Below are 7429 nucleotides of genomic sequence, written 5' to 3'. Positions count from 1 at the left end.
AACTTCAGTAATTATAAAGTATCTAGGTAGAACTGCATTTGTCAAAGTTGACATGAGAATAAAGAAGATAAATGTTCTAATTGCCCAGTGTGGGTCTTTAGAAATTCCAGTTAGGAAGTGACCCCATCTTATAAACAAGACTCTCTAGTGTGGTCCATACCTGGGCCTAGCCAAGAGAAGGCAGAGTTCTTAGTGCTTACCTGGCCTAGTTACCTGTGAGATGTACATCATAATGTCATCTTACAGAGAATTAGGAATGGCGTTTTTGTAGGTTGAAAGTTAAATATGCCCACCATATTTAGAATACAGCAAATAAGAAAGGAGGAAGTCATGGGGGAAATGCAAGGCCTAGAATTATCTCTTTGACGATGTAATGTGGAATTTTTATAGCACAGGATGGCATTGACTCACTAGTTTTGCTACTAGGTTGGGGTTATCATTTTTATGACAGAATCTGTATTCATTGAGGAAACATTTCCAATGAAAACTCAATAATCTGACCTCTTCTGGCTTTTGATCATCTTTATATTCATTTACATGCCTTACATTTTTAAAAAATTATCTAGGAATTACCCAAAATAATAGTTATTTCACTTACAGATTCCTTATTGGGTAGAAGCTAGTAATTGTGAAATAACCTTACATTTTTCAGTTTAAAAGCTCTAAGATCAGCATATCTGTTATACATAATTACAGTCCTAAGGTCCTAAGTATTTCAGTCCAAATGTTGATGTTTATTTTCATTGGTAATAGTTCTTTCCCTGTTACATATTTCCCTTCAAAGGATGGAGATTAGGAGGCCTAAAGGACTACAGTTCTTTTGTGGAGGAGTTGATGATGTCATGTAGAACAAATTCTGTGGTGGGGAATATCATACCCAAATACTACTGAACCAGATTAGACCGAGGAATTATGGAGATATCAGTCCAAGATTAAAATGGCACCATGACACAGCACAATGTGAGAGATGTCAGACTGGGAAGTGGGGATCAAGTGTGGAGAGTCTCATTATGGCAGCCGGTCACATGTCCAAAGTTGGAATGGATCAGCGTGCAGCAGTAGTATACTGTTCTGATGCTCAGGTAAGTCAAGAGCCTCCTGAGTCCTTAGCCCATAAATCTGGAAGCTTAAACTATGTGTCTGTCTCTGTTCTGAAGCTGCGTAAGAGTCATGCCATAGTTTGATTTTAAGTTGATGGAGTTTTAATGGCAAGATGCCTGCGTGTTAGTGTGTTATCCAAAGCTGAGATCCTGTGTCATGGCTGTTAACTAGGAATGATTCCTTTTTATGTCTTACAGAATACTTCTTACTCATTTTAATTGTTCAATTACAACTTTCTGATTAGTTCAGCAGCTTATTTTAAAACCTGTGCTGCTTTCATCCTGAATTTAACTACAGAAGATTTGGTCTTTGAAGTATAGTTAGTTCCAAATTTTTTTCTGATTTGTTTAATCTTTATTACCTTGACAGAATTATGGCCTAGTGGGACTCATTCAAAATAGTAGTTTTTGATCTAAAAGTGTCTTATATTTTTGTGAGCTATTAAAAACAAATTTTTGCTTGTAAGAAGGGCCTTTCTTAGAACAATCCTTGTGGTCCACATAAGATTTTTAGCATTATTCTGTCTTTGATATTTGGTGATAGAGACTGAACTTTGACTTGGGGCTCATATGGAGTCCGTCAGTTCTAAAGCTGTAAATCTAGCACTTCGCAGCCATGGAAGACTCCATTTCTGGAAAAGCCACATTGTTCTGCTCACAAGGCCTCTACTCAAACAGAAATAGTGCTAGCTGTAGTGCACAGAGAAAAGTACCTCATTTAATCTAGAAAATTATTTTCCAGCAAACCCTCTTTCCAGTATTGGGCAAAATGTTAAAATGATCAGTTTGTGTGTGTATGTTACACTTCTTGTCTCTGTGACTGGAGGTGCTAATAAGTAGTGAAATTGGTTAAGGTTGGTTTTTTCCAAAAATAATTCTAACTAATGGAGAATCTAGAGGTCAACAGTATAAAATGGCATACAGGAACCAAGTATATAATACAAATTGGTGAAACAAGCCATGAATTTGTTTTATAGTGGAGTAATTATCTTTTTTGACATATTTTGTTTGCATATTAAACATGGGAATATTTACTTTCATTTATCTCGCCTGTTTTCCCAGTTCGGTGGGTTTTTTCAAGTCCTAAGAAAAGCAGAGCAGCACAGAGCACTTAATCTCAGGCCCATGGAGACTAGAGAGTAACGTAGGGGGACAGGAGAGCTCACACCCCGAGTAAGGTGGACATCACTACTCAGCTCCACCTCGTTGTCACCACACAGGGAAGACAGTAAGTTTGAGCTATCCATGTGAAATCTCCCTGATTTTTAGATGTTGGCAATTAAATTTGTGTCCTTTGCTACATTTCCTTTTGTTAAAATTAGTTTGGCTAGCTAAATCCTGCATGCCTATTTTAAATTCTGGTCTCTAACCACCAGTGACCAAATTTATTTAAAGAAGAGCAAAAAAGGTTACTCAACTGGGGCAGGAAGCCATCAGCTTTGGAAGCGTGTGATGTAGTTGATGTACTTTGGACCATTCATAGAAGATCGCAGGTGTAGACTAATACTTTAAAGTGGCATACAGGGGTGCCTCCGTGGCTCAGTCGTTAAGCGGCTGCCTTTGGCTCAGGTCATGATCCCAGCATCCTGGGATCCAGCCCCACATTGGGTTCCCTGCTCCACGGGAAGCCTGCTTCTCCCTCTCCTGCTTGTGTTCCCAAACTCATTCTCTGTCAAATAAGTACGTAAAATCTTTAAAAAAAAAAAAAAAAAAGTGGCATACAGTGACAGGACTGCAAGCCATTTGTCCAGTGAGAGAATATGTAGAGGTCTAGGCCTGTGTTGTCACAAAACATACCTTTTATAGAATCCCATACCTGTATTTACAGTTAATATCATAAAAGAGTAACTACTTTTTTTTTTATAAGTACAGCCTTTTTTAAAAAAATTTTTAAAGATTGTTTTAATTTATTTGACAGAGAGAAAGAGAGAGAGATCACAATCGGCAGAGAGGCAGGCAGAAAGAGATGGGGAAGCAGGCTCCCTGCTGAGGAGAGAGCCTGATGCGGGGCTCGTTCCCAGGACCTCGATCCCAGGATCATGACCTGAGCTGAAGGCAGAGGCTTTAACCCACTGAGCCACCCAGGTGCCCCAAAGAGTAGCTACATTATTCTGTTTTGTCTTCTTAAAGCAGAGGACAAAAAATCAGTTTTGTTCAGAGATAGCCAGTCTAGTTTATGCTGGTTAAGTTACTAAGGTAATTGCCTAAATGTCTTACAGAATTTGCTGTCATTTTATAGTTTAATGCTTCTCAAGACAACTTCTGGATAGACACATACTTTAATATTTAGTAAAGGAGAGGCTTTTAATGTAAAAACATTGGTTATAATTCATATGAACTACACTGGTGGATGGATTATTTGGCCTTGTACAAAAAGCTGGGCTTATAAGCATGGTAAATAGGAGTTCCATATTATAGCATACTTTTCTACTGTTGTATCTTATTGAAAAAAAAAATGTTTAAGCATATAGTAGTACTCCCTTATCCATGGGGGATATGTCCCAAGACCTCACTGGATGCCGGAAACCAGGGATAGTACCAAACCCTATATATATATATACTAAGTTTTTTCCTGTAAATACATACCTATGATAAAGTTCAGTTTATAAATTCGTTCTACTAAGAGATGAACGACAATAATAATAGAACAATTATAATATATTCTAATAAACGTTATGTGAATGTGGTCTTTCTCAAAATGTCTTATTGAACCATACTGCTCCTTCTCGTGATGATGTGAATGTTAAAGTGCCTATGTGATGAGATGTAGTGGGGTGAGGGACACAGGCGTTGTGATGTAAGTTAGGCTACTCCTGACCTGACAGTGTGTCAGAGGAGGATCATCTGTTTCTGGACCATGACTGACCTCAAGTAACTGAAACCATGGAAGGTAAAACCACAGATAAAGGGGGACTGCAGGATCATCATAATTAAGAGTATCGTATCTATAAAAATTCCAAAGCAAAATTTAAGCAAATATAATCACAAATGTAAGTTTATCAGCCAACTACGTTCCTGAATCTTAAATCCCATCTCCTCCATGAGATGAGGCTAACAAGATACTGGATCAAGATGGCATTAGAACCTCTTTGGGGGACATTCCTGCTTCTGATTGCTTTCACTTGTCCCAAGTCAAGTGTAAGACTGCCAGAGGTACCGGTCTTTGTCTTCTCATTTTGTCCTGACTTATAACCCTGTTGCTTGTGCTCTCAGAAATGAGTCTTTGTCATTTATAAAAAGGCAGCGATGTGCTTTCTCAGCTTTTCATGTACGGCACATAGTAAGTGGCTAATAAATAGTCCCTTACTCCTTTGCTTGCTTAGTAATTGGAAAAAATGCCAGAGGATTTTTAATATCCTTCTCTTTCCATTTCTTTTTCCTTCTGCTTTCTTGGCTACATAAGAGGACTGGTTTTCTAATAAGGAGTTTTTTTTCCTCTCAAGAGAATATTATTTTTGAGGCTGAGGCAACAAAGTAATTTCCACTGACTTACTACCTATCAGCAGATTTATAGAATGAATTTTCTCTCATCTGAGTTCAAAGACCTGATTCTTTCCTCAGGTTATAAATTTTCTTTCTACCAAATGTAACCTGTAAAGTAAAGAAAACAGTTTAACTACATCTGTATCACCTTGTTAATAACAGGTTAAGTAAAAAGACTACATGCCTCCTATAAGGAATAGTGGACCTAGTAACAGGTTGCTTGAGAGGACAGGGTAGCTGAGGATTGGCTTAGGGGAGCACTCAGGAGTTCTGGGACACTGCTGCTGAGCAGTAACACTGTCAGGGAGAGGTGGCCTCATTCAGAAATAGCTGCATGGCTAGGAAAGTGTCCCCAGACATTCATCTAGGGTAGGAATGTCCCTAGACATTCATCTCCCACAAGCACACTGCGGAAGCAGAGAAGCACTGGAATTCAGGAGACTGCGGGTGGGCCTTGACACTAGTCATCAGTGTGAGCCAAAGAGAGTAGAGCTTCCCTGCCAGTCCTGTGAAATAAACATTCACATTCAATTAGTCTGATTTTTAAAATGTGACCTTTTTTTTACTTTCTCACTAGAGGTTGTACATCATATCTGCTAAATCTGCTTTGCCCTAATTGATAACGTAATAACCTTTTTTCCAAGTAGCATATTGGGCCCTTAAGACATTAATTGAGTAACATTAATCTAAACCCCATGGTATATCCAAAAACTATTTTTCAAACAAGAATAATACATATTTAAAGAGTTTTTCATGACTCAAGAAATGCCTGTTCGAAAAATAGGGACTTAGGAAACTAGTCTTCTATAAAATATCTTAAAATTGAAAATCCTTATTGCAAAAGAGTTTTAGATGTAGGACAGGTAACAATTTCTTAATGTTATTTAAAAAGTACACCCTGATTTTGCAAAAGCCATGTACTCTTGAAACCACCTATAGTCACTATTGTTGTAATGATTATTTCCTTAACTAGACACTAGTCATTTTGCTTCCCTAAATTTATTTTGTTCTTTATGTGAGTTAAAACTGGATTTTCAGGAGCACCTTGGTGGCTCCATCTATTGAGTCTGCCTTCGGCTCAGGTCGTGATCTCAGGGTCCTGGGATTGATTCCCATGTTGGGCTCCCTACTCAGAGGAGAGTCTGCTTCTCCCTCTCCGTCTGCCCCTTCCCCTGCTTGTGCTCTCTCTCTCTCTCTCTCAAATAAACAAAATCTTACAAAACCCCCTTGGATATTCATGTATTAAGTCTGGATAACAGTGGCTCTGGAAATCACGTTTATTTACAAGGACATGCTTTGAGAATTAGAAGGGTTTGGCCTGGAAGGGACACAATAGCAGTATGTGGTAGCTTTTAACTCTGAAAACTGCTCTCCAGTGAACGAAGACTTCACCTATGGCCTCAAGAGAGAGAGTCAGCCGGCACCAAAAGGGAAACATTTCAGGAAAACAATGTGCTAAATACAATTTTCTCACAGACGGAACTGTTCTTAAGTGGCTGCTTAGAGGAGCAGGCTTCTTATCCGTGTCTCAAGAAGAGGCCAAGAAATAGCCATAAGAGATGATGATGACTAAGGGATTTTTATTGCCTTTTCCCACTGAGATTGTTTTTCTTTTTACCCAGTTTAGTCAGGATTACACCTGTGTTTTCAGCAGTTAAAATTTACAAAGTCAATTCTCCCCAGAGAATTGCCTTTTCTGAAAGATTATTGACCAACCATTCTGAAAGGTTTCAGACACTTTAGAGTATAATGCCTCCTAGTGGAACCGAAGTTCAATTTCATGTATCTTTCCATATTCCAAAACATGATCTGAAATTTTGGTCCTTACTCTTATTGTTTTATTAAGAAGCATGTTCCCATCTGACTGAACCCTTAAAAAAAATTAACATACCATTCCTAATTATTCTCAGTCTCCTGTCATTAGGTTAGATTTGCAGAAGTGAAGGTAGAGCCATTTAGTAACTTCTCAAAGATGTGTCTTCTTTTGAGTAAACTCTTACTTCATAATAGCTCCTCCAAATGCAAAACGTAAATTCTTGTCTTTGGCTTATATTTTACTGGAGTTTTGGTTTTTAACACTTTAAAGCAGTTTAGGCTATAGTTTCCTCATATTGATATATTTATTTTAATATCTGAAACCATCTTTTAATTGGACATTTCTATAGCATTGAAAGATAGCTTGGTTTTGAGGCCATTGGTTAAGATACTCATGGCATAAAAGCAAATACAACTAGAAGTCAGATTAGTCCTAGTTTTCATGATCTTTAGCATGTTTAATAAGAAAAAAAAACCAATAAAATAACAGCAATGAACACTTAAATAGCACTATGTGTCAGGGACTAGTCTAAGCCCTTTACACTTATTAACCTAAGGCTTCAAACAAATGAGTAGGAAACCAAGGCACAGAAAGGTTTCTAACTTGCCCCGAAATTCCATTTCACATGGAGCTGGATAGAAATTCAACTCAGTGGTTCCATAGCCCATGAGGATCTACTGTTCTCAAGGTTTAGGAAAGGGAATGTACTATTTCCAAACACCGTGGAATAACACTCACCATTTTTGGCAAGTGGTCCTTCAGGATTCATTGGAGCATTTCCATTATGTATTGGATTTCTTTTCCCATTGAAAGCTAATCTCCATTTGTACTCTGCATTATATTACCTTCTGTCTTCCAAGAATCTTACTCTTCCAAATATTTTTTCTCTGTCCAGTCTTCAACATTTTTGGGGGGGGGGAGTTGATGTAACAGTACTGCTACTATTTTTCCAATACAATACTGGCTTCTTTCCATCAGCGTTTAAATGTCAATCCCTGACAGTCTTAAAATAAATCCTGTCCTTCCTCTG

The sequence above is a fragment of the Lontra canadensis genome, unplaced genomic scaffold (assembly GCF_010015895.1).
Source record: "Lontra canadensis isolate GAN:19392208 unplaced genomic scaffold, GSC_riverotter_1.0 scaffold1, whole genome shotgun sequence".
NCBI classification, from domain to species: domain Eukaryota; kingdom Metazoa; phylum Chordata; class Mammalia; order Carnivora; family Mustelidae; genus Lontra; species Lontra canadensis.
Note: the sequence above shows the minus strand (reverse complement) of the source record.